The sequence below is a fragment of the Mauremys reevesii genome, linkage group 9, assembly GCF_016161935.1.
Source record: "Mauremys reevesii isolate NIE-2019 linkage group 9, ASM1616193v1, whole genome shotgun sequence".
Taxonomy (NCBI): Eukaryota; Metazoa; Chordata; order Testudines; family Geoemydidae; genus Mauremys; species Mauremys reevesii.
In genome coordinates, this window is record NC_052631.1 from 94,597,881 (window position 1) to 94,613,103 (window position 15,223).

The following is a 15,223-nucleotide window of genomic DNA, read 5'->3' on the forward strand; positions in this document are numbered from 1 at the left end:
GATCTGCTTCACTTCCCATTCATATGTATGTGGTGAATTATTCTCTGTCCTTATTCACGTTTAGTTAAACAATGTTCATCCAATCACCAGGGTGGTGTTGGTGAACAAATCCATAGAAACTCCCTCAAATGGGTATTTTTAACTGTTGATGTGATAGCCAGTCAGAAACTGCTTTCAAAGCATACAGCAGCTCCTTTGCTCAACCTCACTCAGAGCAGGTTTCTTGCTGTCTTGGCCTGTGCTTGATCTGATTAAAAGGTTTACGTGTATCATGAAACAGTCAAATTGCTTTGGCACTACAGGGGCTTTTTGTTCTGTTTGTACCGCACCCAGCACAATGGAATCCTGGTCCGTGATGAGAGCTCATCAGTGTTGCTGCAATACAGATAATAGTAAATTTAAGAAAGGCTTCTAAATATAATTTTTTTTAACAAAGTCTTTGAATCCCAGCAATGGAGAGAATTCTCCTGGATTCTAAGTTGCAGCTTCTTAATTTCCTCTTAAGATCAATGGAATGAACTAACAAAGCTGAGTGAATAAGCAGCAGATACAATTCACTGTTGACAAAAACAAGGTATTGCATATTGGAAGGAATTGTTTGAACCACTCGTACATGTCACTGAGTTCTAAATTAACTCTAACAATGCAGGAAAGACCTGGGTGTCACTGAGGCCTAGGTGGTGGGAAGCAAAAAGGGACAAAAATGTTATGGTGCATAAGGAATGGGAGAGAAAATAATAATGAAAATGTTATACTGTTATATAAATCAGTGGTTCACCCTTACCTGGAACACTGTGTTCAGCTCTGGTTACCCCATCTCAAAAAAGATGTAGCAGAAGTAGTCTGGATACTATAGACAAAACATATTCTATTCTGAGAATATTCATTGCTCTGAGAGTTATGCATGTCTACAGTCAATGTTTAGCACAGTTTTAATAAAGTTACTGTGAATAACTCCTATTCATTCCAATTTAATTCTTAGGCCAGATAATTAATTATCCATATTTCTGGATATTTTGAGGAATGTGACTTAAGGATGTATGATGCCAGATAGATACTATCAACTGCCAGTAGTGAGATATATTTGCTATTAGCCTTTGAGAGGGCTGGTCCATAGTACAGTAGTGAGGGAAGCTAATGTCATGTTGACCAAATAGTAAGTCTAAGTTCATGTTAATAGATGACATGTTCTAACAAGATACTGTGCGCGAGATGAGTTCAGCTGTGGAGTTTAGGGCTGCCTGATATTTTTCTCTCAAAACTATTTTTGATGGAAAATTGGATTTTTGACAAAACAGAATTTGTCATTAAAAATATCTGCTTCCCACAGAATGTTATTTTTTCTATGAAAGATTTTGGCCAAAGACTGAGAGAAAACATTCAACTTTGAAACTTTTATCCAAAACTCAAACTTCCATGGAAAATGTTGATGAAAACTTTTTTCGTTGTTTGTTTTTGTTTATATCAAAAATGTCTGTGAAGGAAAACAACACCGTGGTACAGCGCAAGTGGAGATGTTCCAATGGTAGCCCTTCAAGAATGAGTGTGGTAAAAAATAAAACTTCTGACTGAGACCTCTTCAAAGTCCTCTGAGACTGCTCTTCATATTACACTAGCACTCGGCTGCAGGTAGAACTCTGGAAATGTATATGCAGGATAATTAATAATAATAATCGAACAAATATATTCTGTTTGAATAGCAGCTTGGTCAGGTAATCACATTTCACAGGAGAGAGACCTTCCACATTGAGTTGGCGTACGTATTGGTAGAGCCTATGATTTAGTGTTTGCCCTGAAAACAGCCTTTTCATTTGACATCATCACTTGAGTTGCTTTTTGGATGGGGAGGCCATTGATTGGTGGTCACCACATTGGACGTGCTGATGTAGGAGGACTGTGTGAAGGTTGCCATCTTCCCAACAAATATATTAACAAATAATAATTAAACAAAAATCATTCATGTCTATTGACACTAGGGTTGGCATTTTTTTAAAGCTAAGAATCTTTATTCTAAGGCTTCATATCAAGGGAATTTTTACTTCCAAGTTATCTGAAACACAGAACAGTAACTTCTAATGGAATTGTTAGATGAACCGTAACTATAGCATAATAAGTGAGATGGTGTAATAATGTCTGTATCTGTTGTACATCCTCTTTGATTTATTTCACTTTTGATCTTTACAATCTGCTGGAGTGAAGCAGCATTATTCTCAGCTTCCTGCTGAGATATATTTAAATTAACCAATATACCAAAACAAAAAATACACTTGCAGCCTGCAGCCAGAAAATATATTCTTAGATGATCCATGCAGAAAGGACACAGCCCTTGCTATCACCTATGCAGGTACAAAAATTGAGTTTCACCCAGAGACCAAAAGAAGACCACAGTTCCAAATAAAACAAAAACCTCTTTTATTTAAAGATGAAAATGATTATATCCTCATACTGTTGTTGTTCTGTAACTTTCCTAGTACGTCATTTAACAAAAACTCATGTGCTCCAAACATGAGTTCTAAGATGGGGGAAATAATAATACCAAAGGCTTCTGGGATCAAAAATCAATTGTTATAGATCTAAATTAAAAGTGCTTGTCAATCCAGTGTGAGTCACGGTTGGGTTTGAGCCTTCTCAGTGCTGAGCACCCTCAAATCTCAGTGTGGGGTCACTATCTTGCCAGGTTGGGTACTGCATCAAGCATTTATCTTAGAAAAAGAGAAGCACAAGTATTGGCAGGGGACAGCAAATTATCAGCAGGCCCGTCTCTGTTCCAAAGTGAAATAAAAAGGCAAAGAGATTAAAATGAATGCTCTGGGCATGCTTTAATTTCATACTCGTGGGGTTTTCACAAAGTTTTTAACTCACAAAAAATGTTACTGAGTGACGGTCGTTAGCTACCCTTATTGGAGCCATTACTCAGAAAGAATATATGTTGTAGTGTGATGGTGTGGATGGAGGAATGTTCAAAGTTCTGAGTACCACATGGGATTTCAGCACAAATTGTTATAATGTGTAAATGTCTTTCAAGGCTTTATCTTCAAAATGGGGTTTTCTGTTTTTGTGAGTTAAATGTTTCCAGGCAACTTTATTGTTGGTAGAAAAGTGAGTACTTACTCTTCGAACTATACACCGCTTCTGATGCCCTTATGCATGTTGAGCACCTTACTCCATACATTTCCCTCATTTATTTAGTAGGAAAACTCATGGAATAAGGTCCTGTGATGGTGGGCACAAATTTAGTAGTAAAGGAGCAATTACTTAGATTTTCAGTCACAGAAATTGAATTGCTGCAGAAAGGAAGGTTAAGCCTTGACCCATCAGAAAGATACTTCTTAATGAGCAAAAACTCTGTTCATCATACTTCCTATACTGATCTTTTTCTTATTATGCAGTGGTATAATAACAATATTTAGCTTCAAGGCTCTAGAATAGGTAGTCAGAGATCACATACAGAAACCTGCAAATACAAAGACATACGAAAGACTAGTATTCAGCTGACCCACTTTCTTCACCCTCAGTGCTGATGGGAACCAGAGCCAGCAGAGAAGTGCTTAGAAGCTGGGCTCTTCCTGATAGAAGCTCTGACCATGGAGGTAGAAAACCTCATCTCCTGCAATGGAATGGTGGATGTTGAGGGGGCACAGGAGTCTCTCTCATAAGGGTTTATCCTCAGAGATCTCCTCCATTCGATACTCCAGCTCTCAAGGGTTTTACCACAGAGAGGATGATCCGGCCCTCGATAAGGGGAGCATTGCTCAGGTTTCATCCCCCGTTGCCCACTCCCACAGGAGGCAACAACTTGGCCTTGTGGCCCAGCATTTCTAAGGTTGGTTGATTTAATAGGATTCCATTAGTATCCGCCAACAGAGTAATTTGAGTCATTAGGGGATCAAAGCCTGTAGAATATTTTCATCATATCTTTTCCTTTTAGCTGCCTGAACATGGAACTCTACTTTATTTCCCATAAAGCAAGTTTTACATGTCTTATCAGATTTCCCTTGTCTTCTTTTCAGTAGGTTCCTATTGAGGCCCCTGCTGAAAAATGCATTTCATTTAGATTTCTCTTTTTTTTTTTTTAAAAGCTAAAGAGTGAAGGTCCTTAATGTGGATTTATTTGCAGAGTTTATAGACTTACATCATTACCACTTACTTTCATCACATAAATTATCCATTCCTGGTTTCATATATCAATACAGAAAGTCTTTTAAGGTGTTAATATTTTATATTCTGAAGAACTGTGCCTCATCAAACAGACAATGAGATAAGGAAACGAATTTGTGCTGTGGAGCTGTACACTGGAGATTAGCTGAAGCCCACCATTTGAAAGGAGCTGCATACACTTGTAATGTCGCGCCTATAGTTGCTCTTACACATCGTTAGCAGACTGAGAATATCAGTTATGTAAGAATCTCCACATTTCTGCAAAAGACCGTATGAGCTCAGCTGTTTTTGCACCGTGCTATCCTTTTAGGAAGATGATAGTTGTAAAACTTGATTAGCCACATTTCAGCCCAGATATGAGAGTTTTTATTTCCTTGTGACATGGAAGGCTGTAAGATCATTTATGAGAAGCAAGGCTTCCAGTTAGGATATGAACATGCAAATAGAGTTCCTATCAATTTAAATAGGAGCAGTGAATTCACGAAATCCAGTCCCCAGGGACACTTAAAGCGGATAGATGTGTGAGCAGTTTGTTTTAAAGCACTTTTGAGTGCTTATTAAAATTACAATAAAAGAGATAAACTGCTGATCTGTCTTGCAATGGGGGAGTGTGTTCTAATTTCTAGTAAGTCCAGCTGTGTGAGAGACTACTTAAAATGATAACTTAAATGTTTCCTTGTAAGGAGAGCATGAATAAGGGTTAAAACAATGTTCCCATAGTACCTAGTTTCCTTTCCTTTTTTCTCTTTTCCCTATTCAGGGACAGTTCCTCAAATTCCAATAAATAGGTGCAGGTCCTCACCTGATATGAATTGTTATAGCTCCATTGACTGCAGAGCTATGGTGATTTACAACAGGGGAGGCTCTACCCCTTTCTGAATATTAGCTAAATCTGGAAAGGAAAAGGCAATTTCTGCTTCCATGGCTCAGAAGTGGAAATCTTCCTAAGTGCCTGGTACTGTATCTAAAGCTGCCCAGGTCCAGAGCCTCCTCTCCCTTACTTTTCATTTTAAGTTCTAGTGGGATCCACATACCTCCCTTGCTAGGCTTCAGACAGGGAGGGGCACTGTCCATTTAGTCTACCCAATTTCTTCTTTGGGGGCTGCAAGGTGAGGTCACACCAGTATCTCCAATCCAGTTTGGGGATGTCTTCTGAAGGGGATATCTGGGCCAAAGCCTTCTACTCCTTGGGCACACTCGTTCCCCATTCACAGTGCCACCCCACTCTAGCAGTGAGCCCTCCATTCACAGCAAGCTGCAGCATGAGGTTTCAGCTACCATACTCCCTCCCCCTCCCTTTCCTGTTGATAGCTGCCAAGGGATTGCTGGGAAATGTAGTTCTTTCCCTGCTCCAGGGCTGGCTCTATAGGCAGGGAGCTAACCAAGGAACTACAGCTTCCTGGGCGCCCTGTTGGTTCTCAGCTCCCTGGCTGGATCCATGCAAGCTGCCGCCCCTGCAAATGGGCTGCCCCAAGCAGCTGCTTGCTTTGCTGGTGCCTAGAGCTGCCCCTGCCTCTGGGGGAAATTGCACAGATTGGTTTGACCTGGCTGAACCCTGTATAAAGTGACTACCCTGACACAGGGAGAGAGGTTACAATCACAGTTGATCCAAGGGCGGACGTGGAGCTGTGGCCAAGAGAGACAGACCTTGTAGCAAGGGCCTGAAGTACTTTCCAGGGTCTCCATGTGGAAGATAAGTGACACCTGGTAAGCTGGGCATGTGTATAAACTATTGTTTTCTTATGGCATGCTCTGTCTGTAATGGTTTTGTTCTGGTAACAGTACTTCGCTGTATAAAGGCGGACTGGTCATTGGTTAGCCCTGTCATTGACCTTGAGCGTGCAGGAATGCAGGCGCTGAACTAAAATCAGACCTATGGAGATAATCACTGCGAATTGGAGGGCAGTCTGCCGCCTAAATCCCTAGTCTGGAGGATGAGGATTGCAACATCCAGCCCTGAGATAGATGACAGCTAGATGGCTGAGACCTAAGTGGGGTGCTCTCAAAGGGATCAGAGGTGCAGTTATCTGACTACCTGGATTATATTCTCACCAGATTTGGTGATTTCTCAATCACTGAAGACCTTAGAATTAGAGATGGAAAACAGCTCTTAGATCATCGAATGCATCCTTTTGCCAGTGTAGGTTTGTTCCCTAAACTACAGTGTATTTTCTAGCCCTTCATCCTCTTGTGCAAGGAATCATGACAGTGAAAGATGCCCTGATACTTACTAGTGCCTTATCTATTAGAGAATTACTGGTTTGAAATTACGCATCAGTGATGGGGGATTGTACTATTAAACAGAGGCTTTGTATTATAATGAACATTAATTATTCATAGGGTTGTGTGAAGTTTCATAGAGTAAATCTCTGAAATTGTATCCCATAATGTAATTGAACAGTTTTAAATGCCTTCAATAGTTCTGTTTGAAAGAGCTCATTAATTCCTTATTTATAGAATAAGTGGCTTGTTTTAGGTTGTAAAAACAGAAGTTACCTGCAATGGGAGAGAGCAGTTTTGTCTCTTACCTTTTGTTTCCAAACCATATAGTATAGTCCCTCCAAATTCCCTGTGGTATTTAAAAGTGCACAGTAAGGAGAATATATTATAATCCTTAGAGGCCAGAGTTTCAGTAATGGCTGTGCGTGCATGCAAAAGGGTAAGTGCACACAGGTATATAATTAAAGATTGATTTTTCCAAACCCCCACGTGGGCTGAGTCAGAATGAATGGATGGCAGAGAAAATGTGTGTGTACCACTTTGTGTGCCTATATTGCCCCTTTTGACTTGAGCTGTTAGCTGGCTGCTCCCTTAGGAGGAGAAATTGATGATGGAGTCAGGTATCTTTTCTTTTAATGCAGTCCTGGTTTTTTTTTTTACACAGAATGTGCGTACAGTCCTGTTTCCTTGAACGTAGCAGGAATCAAACAGCAGGGGACAGTTGCTCTCCATTCCAAGCCTCTTTCCAGACAGCACTTTACCCAAAAGCTCACTTGTAGTTTTTCTGAGGGCTACACCATAACTGCTGTTCTTTCTGTGTCTTGGCATCTTTCCTGCCTTCTCTGTCTGTTTTGGTGATGTTTCAGCAACTTCTGCTCCCCCTCCCCCCACACACACTCAGATTAATCCCCCAACCCAGCATTTTCATTCAGCCCATAGTCCGTCTGCTAGAGCTGCTTGGAAATTTTCCCATAACATTTTTTTATTGGAAAATCTTGATTTGTTGAAATTGAAACCATTCGTGGGAAAGGGTTGGTTTTGACGAATGTGTCTATTCAACAATTTTTTTGATATTTTGACATTTTCAAAATGAAAAGTTTTATTTTCAGATTAGAAATGACCTTTCATTTCAAAATAGTAGTCAATGTGAAAAAGATTTTTAAAAAAATGGTTGAAATCAAAATGATTCACTTCAAAATTATTGAAATAAAACATTTTGATCAATTTTTTTTTTCAAATTACTGGTTTGTGAAAATGTTTGAGATTTTGAATTTTCATTTTGATTTGGGATGGGAATTTTTTTTTGTATTTATTTTTTAAATCTCAGCTCTCTGCCCACATAGTTCAGATTACTGAATGGCCTTGCATGTAGCCTGTGGTTTGGTTGGAGGCTCCAATTATTTCAGCTCTCTCTAAACAATATGATATTTAATTGTTCATTCACTTAGCCTGAATAGAGGGCCACCTGCTTCCAGTTTCTCCCACCCTGCCAGCATACATGTTTTAGACTCAGGATTCAGTGCTAAGGACTTCCCCTGTATGAGTTCATATATCAAACAGCTTGATTCTCAAAGCATGTGTATGAACAGTTTTAGGTGATTGGGTGATTGCAATGATATCCACCCTAGCTATCCTAGCAGGTGACAAAATCCAGGTGATATGCATCTTCGGAGGAGGCTGATTGATTAATGCTGCATTGTTATCAGTTCAAAAATGAATAGCTGGCTTTGTTAGAGCAGGAAAAGATCTGTATACACTCTATGAATCAACCTGACCATCTCATTTCCCTGTTGAAGCCAACACAATAAATGTAAGCTGTATCCACCTCCATGATCTCCTTTCTGCATGTTCTTCCTGGATTTCTGTTTTGGTCTAAACAGAGGAGTCATTAGATCCACCTGGAAGCCTATCCCTAGAGGGAGAAGGAGGAAAGTCTCTTCCAAACCCAAATTGCTTATTAAGCCTATCAACCCTTCAAATGTCACCTTTGAACTTTGCCCTAAATGTCTCCATTTAGACTTGAATATACTTTATTTATTGCTTTCAACAGGTTGTGTATACTATACTACAGACAATGGTAGATGGCTTTCTAAAATATAGACTACATTAAGAAAAAGTTCTAATAGTTAAGTTACTAGGACAGAAGGCCTTGATTTTGTGCTGTATTTGATTCTTTTTCTGATTCTTTTAATCCACAATTACCAAAAATAATTATTCCCGAGGCCTTCAGAGATAAGTATATTTTAAGCTCAACCTGCTTACATGGATTTTTAGCTACAAACTCCCCCACTAAATATAAAGAGTACAAAATGGAAAACTATGGCAGCAAAAGCAAAACATGGTTTTATTGAAAGCCAGTTATGGCAAGGATCCTAGTATATAAGCTGTAGTTTTAACCAGCTTCCCCTGCCCACCCCAGATAGTGATAACCCACTGAAGGATATCGAGGGACACAGCAGAATTGGTGCTAGCTGTTATGAGCATCATCTAATCAAAACAGACCTCAAACTAATAAATCCTATAGTTGCATTGGTGACTTGTCTGAACAGGGACATGCTGTGTACTGTGTGGGCGAATGCAGGAAAATGATTGGCTACTCAACCAGACAGAGATGTAAAGCATACAGAATAAAAAATCCTGTGAATTTATAATTCAACTCCATGCTGTTTCTAACTGTTATAAGAAACTCCCAGTCCACCTGGTAGAAATTACTCTGCAGCAATATGGATTTGATTTTCAATGATTTATTCAGCCTCTTTGATAGTTGAATTCTTTACTGACTCAATTTGACTTTATCTATTTGAATTGTCTTGACTCCAGCTATCTTTTAAAGTAAATAGATTTTTTTACACCCTAATTTATTAGCTTCCTTGTCTTGGGCCTTATTATAGATTTCAGTTTTGCCTTGTTTCCTTTATGTGACATTTTCCCTAAAACAAAGCCTACTTCATCATAATGCTGTGAACTAGGATTGGCTGCAGATCACATTATTGTGCGCAAATCGCAGACTATATTTAGATATTGTTGCATCATAACACAGTATTAGTTCCAACTGATGACTGAACTGTCAGAGGAGCCAAACGCAGGGAATTTCATTATGACCATTTTTACTGTTATGTTTAAGTAACAATTTAGCTTGGTGCCTTCACTGAAAAGGTCTCAAACTGAAATGAACCGAAACTATATTAGCCTTTTGGAAATATGGTAACTAAGTGAGAAAGTAAAGTCTTGTCTTTATTTCATTATAGCCGCTTCAAAGGAAAAAATCTCCCTTAAATGGGTGCATTAGGGTTGCCATCTTTCTAGTGGCTAGTAACTGCACTCCTGAGCCCCTGCTCCCTGCCACACCTCTCCCCCACCCCAAGGCCCCACCTCTGCTCCATCTCTTCCCCCCCACAAGGTCCTGCCCCTCCCCATTGCTCCTCTCCCCCCCCATTGCTCCTCTCCCCCTCACCCCTCTGTAGGATTACCACATCTGAGGTACATCTGCCCAGATATCCTAGGAGTAATAAGCACAATTTGCACACACGGGGAGATTTATATTTACAGACACACATTTGAACTTCTCTATTTACACACACATGGAAGGTTTGCTTCATTAGCACACCCATTCAGGGGAGCTGTGGACGGGAGCTTCCCTTTTGTACCTGCAGCTGGGGTGAAGGGGAAGACTCCTCCCTACTTTTACATGGATGCCCAGATTAGGGGAGAGACACCCCTTATTTTCACTAGTACCTAAGAGAGAAGACGGTCCCACCCCCCTGCACACACAATGGGAGTGTGGAAGGAAGAGATACAGGTTTGGAGCACGCTTGAGAGGAGGGGAGCAAGCTCCCCACCATTTGTTGCACATCCACCCACTTCCCGTGCCACACCAAACTCCAGGCTGAGAAACTTTCCAAACTTTGCCCAGTTGGGTCAGGAATGGGCGGGCCAGGCAGGGCTGCAGGCTGTGATTGGCTGGGCTCTGTGCCTCTTCTCACCATTGTCTGCGTAAGAGCCTCTCAGCAGGTTAAATTAAAATCAGCAGCAAGAGCTTTCCGCAGATCAAAAAACCTGAGCATCAGGGCTTCTCAAATGGCATCTGGACACACAAGCCGAAACCTGGACTGTCCGGTGAAAACTGGACGGGTGGCAACGCTAGTGGGCATGGGAATCCAAGTTAATAGACACTGAGGCAACAGAAGAAAACAGAGGATTACTCACCCATTGCACATCTTCTTTCAGCTACTCAGCACCTGCCAACTTTGGGTACGTCTGCCCTTTGAGCAAGAGGTGTAATTCCAGCCTGAGGAGACATACCAGTGCTAGCTCGAACTGAGTTAGTCTGTTAAAAATAGAAGGAGCTTGACCCCAGAACAGCGATAGCTTAGTAGTCAGGGTACTCAACACAGGTGGTGCCTCCTTCTGGCCATTCTGGGGATTAGCTCTGTGTGGTCCACATCCCTTCCTGCAGTTGTGCTCAGTCACCCTCTTTGTCTGCAGCCCCTCTATCGCTCCAGGAGCTACTGTAGCATCTTTGTGACTCAGCCCTCCAGCCAGGCCACTAAGTAGGTTCCCCTTCTGGAGTAATCTTTCAAACTCTTATCTGTCCATGCGGCATCAGGCAGTCTTCATGGTCACTGCCCTGATCCTGTCACTGCAACAGGAACTCAGGCAATCTTCCTGCTCGCTGCCCCAAACAGTACCACTCTGTAGTGGCTGGTAGGGGAACCCAGGCCCGCCATCTACTCTGGGTTCCAGTCCAGGAATCTGTGGTGAAGAGGTGTGCATCTCCACCACCTTATTGTTCTCACCCCCGGACTCCTTCCTACCAAGCTTCTTCTCACTTACCTGAGGAGAAGAACTGCAAGCTTCCTCTCTACTGCCTTCCACCGTTGCTAGCCTCTTGGCTTTATTGAAGCCTGTTCCCTGCCTGTTCCCTCACAGGTGAACCTTCTTCTACTTAGTTTCCTCTAGTTTAAGTCTTCCCCCTTTACAGCCTCATTGGCGGATTGGGCCCATTGACTGAACTCAGCCTTCTCAGGGCCAGCGGGTGGGAGTACGCCCCATCACAGTATGCTCACCTGCAATGTGAGAGACCCAGATTCAAGTTGCTGCTCTGAATCAGGGACTTGTCGAAAGAAAAATGTTTTAACTTTAAAAAAAATATTTTTTTTTCAGATGAAACTAATTGCTGAATTTAATCCAAATTTGAAACTGCACTTTCCAGCAAATATATTATTTGTGAAAAAAATTCAACCATCTCTGCTTTCAATTTTGCACAGCCTCTTCAGGCCTGCAGAGCTGGACTCAGCATGCCATGAAAATCAGATGTGCGCATTAGGACTGGGGTTTCCTCTGCAGTTCCCCTTTATGGCTCACCAGTGCATGACTCATTGGGTCACAGAGTCTCTGCTGGTCGACCACTGTCTCTCATGCCATCTGATATAATGGTGCTTTAACCCTCCGGCCAAGGCACAATTCAGTCCCACACCTTTTGGGGCATTAGAGTCCCAAAAATTAGGGAAAAAGCACAACTCAAAAAAAACCTCCCCTCTAGGGTGACCAGATAGCAAATGTGAAAAATCGGGATGGGGGTGGGGTTGGGGTAATAGGAGCCTATATTAGAAAAAGACCTAAAAATAACGACTGTCCCTATAAAATCGGGACATCTGGTCATCCTACTCCCCTCTCATAGGGTCCCAGATCTCTGGCTTCAGCCCAAGCCCAAATGTCTACACAGCAATTTCTCAGCCTGGAGTCTGAGCATAAGTCAGCTGACCCAGGCCAACTAGGGGTTTTTAATTGCCGTGCAGACATACACTTAGTGGGTCTCGCAGGTTCTTTGTGGCCCTTCTTTTAGGAGGCTCGGCCAACCAGCAAACTACTTCAGTCTCTAGGTTGCTACCAGGCTTTTCTCATGTCAGGAAAAACAGAGCTATGCTTCCCTTCCTAGACAGCCTGAACTGGGCGAGGTCTCCTTTTAACTCCATTCTTCATACTTGACATCTGCTCCAGGTGTGCAGGGTGGGGCCAATTGCATCTACCATCTTTCATTAACTCGCGCCTTGCCAGCATAGGGTCTGCCCCATCACAAACCTATAAAATACTATTTCTAAACCAGCTTTTCTATAGAATAGATGGCCTCTAACAAAGTTATGATGTATCCTAATCATCAGCTATACCATTTATGTCTGACGGTTGGTGTGTTTATTATAACTGTCAAATTATGATGTCTGTCAAAACATATTGCAGTCTTTATGTCACCAGATGCCAGACTATGTCTTCATATTATCATTGGAATGTCATAATTGTTTCCGCATTTTGTAAAGCTTATTTCTCAAATGTAGAACATTCTTTTAAAAAATGATTTACTTTAGTAAAAGTTACAGAAATATAAAAAAAAAGTCTGCCATTTTCTGTCCCATCATTTTGAAGACACAATGGGTATGGCAGGAAATGGTCTACTTGTCTATTTTGTATTACAATATACATATCTTCATCTGTTATGTATTTATAGGATCAGATTTTTTTCAGAGGAGCCCGTGGGATTTAAGTATTCTGGCTAAAATATTCAAAAGCATTTAATTGACTTTCAATGTGGCATGGGATTTTTTTTTTAAATCTCAATTTTTTGTGGGTGAGAGAGACTGTTTCTTACCCTGTTATACATATATGAGATTGGCAGCATACGTATAAGCAAGATGAAGTGGAAAAGGGTGGTGCTGAATACACAAAGAAGTGCAAGACTACCATCCTGTTCTCTCTTGTCTCCCTAAAGCAAAACAAGCATAGCCACTGTACTGTGTGTGGGTTTTTTCTAGCAATATCTATTTTAGGGTTTTATACTGCTGCCCATCACCATAGTATCTGAGTGCTTCCACATCTGAAATGATTCCCTGGATTTTATAATTCCTATGAAGTTTTCATCAGAATGCAATAGGAAATTATTCTAAGAGCAACAGAAGGGGTAAAAAGTGGATTATTTTCCAATGAAAGTTGCACCTGCTGCTCCTGGACTGTGTGCTTGGGGTCGAAGGAAAGCTATTATTTTACATGATATTACACATTACAGGGTAATGGTGTTTACCTGAAGGCTGGTTTGGCTAGGCACATAAGGTTAAGAGCTTTTGAAAAGGCAGCAGACAGACAGAGGGTGAAGGATGCTGATCCCATGCACTATGAATGGGCTGGAAATGATTCCACACCAAGGGGAAGGCATTATTGTATCAAAAATGTTGATTATGATTGCTAGTGTATGCCACGAATGACTGAAAAGCTACTCGAAAGGTGGCTTTCTAGATGCATCAGAGCTTGTCTACAACAAACAGTTGCATTGTACGCTGAAGTGTCAATTTGAACTCCTATCATTAAAGCAGTGCAAACCCCAGTGTGGATATTCTTGTTTGGCTTAGTTTAATATGACTAGGAATAGGCTTGTTTTGGTTTATTTAAATCTTATACTGTAATAAGAACACCCAAAGAGGCTTTGCATCATTCTAACTACATCTGGTTATACTGGTGAAACCTTCTGGTTGAAGAATTGAAAGTTCTTTCTCCGTGTGCTACCGCTTCTTAAAATGCAAGGATTTGATCAAAAAACCACAAACATTACTAGTGTGGTATATACGTAAAACTCATCTGTAAAACTCCATGTACGTGTTGCATCGGTGTGTGCATGCATGCAGAATGGTTGTCAGTTTTTTGGACTGTGCATTATGGGCCCAATTCTTTTTTTTTTGTTTTTTTTAAGAATGGGGGTGGGGTTATGCCACTGGTTTAAGAAGATGCAGCCTAATATAAATTACACATGGTTGCTGAATCTTAGCTCATTTTGTCAGATCTATGGATTAAAAGAAATGGAAAGATTAAACTTGATTCAGCTCTTTGTTAGCTGCTCACAATTCCAATTTTTAGAAGGCTCATGTAATTGGTATTGAGATAGTCCATTCAATTGTTTGAAGTGTCCATCAATAACTAGATTTCCTATGTATCAAAATGTATGCAAGTGGTATTTAGTCTGATTTTTTTTCATCATCAACCCCAAAATAGCTGAGCGTTATAAGGAGTAAACTGTTTCTTTGAAACTATCAGTTTGTCTTCATTTGAATATTATTTTCATTGTAACTTGGTAGCAAAAGTCTTTCTAGCTTGTGAAGTGACTGTGATGCTGGGATTATAATGACAATTTGCAATGTGTTTCAACACAGGTGAGACAGGAATTGAAGTACTAAACAATGGTCTGGTATCCGCTCATAGGGGGCAGGCTGGACATTGAGAGTTTTCATAGCTGGGGCATAGTCCTCTGGTAGCCTGTCTGGGAGTCAGTAGAACAAATTGTATAGCCCTTGTAAGGGTGGAGGTTCTGAGCCCCTGGTGGTGGTGGGAAATACAGGTGCAAAAGACCTCTGAAAATCAGGCTTATAGGGCCCAAACCAGCAAGCTACTCACTGTGCTTGCCATTGAAATCAATAATTTGCAGACTCTCTCAGGAACATGAAGGTGCTCAACGTCTTGCAGATGAGGTCCTCAGCTGGTTCAAAGCTCCATAGCTTTATGGACTTCTAAGGAGCTATGCTGATCTACCCCAGCTGACAATCTGGTCCGTAACGTCTGTCCTATTCCTCTCCATTGTTCCTGCATTACCAGGCTCCAAGTCATGCTTTTGGAATAGCCTGCGTTTGAAGGGAAATGTATAAAATCAAATGTGACTTACCTATGGTAGGTGGAATGTAACATTTTTCCGTGGAAATATGAGCAATTAATATGTATTTGCATGTCCAATGCCCAGCTTCCACTGAATTTGGTCTCTAAGGTGCCACAAGTACTCCTGTTCTTTTTGCGGATACAGACTAACATGGCT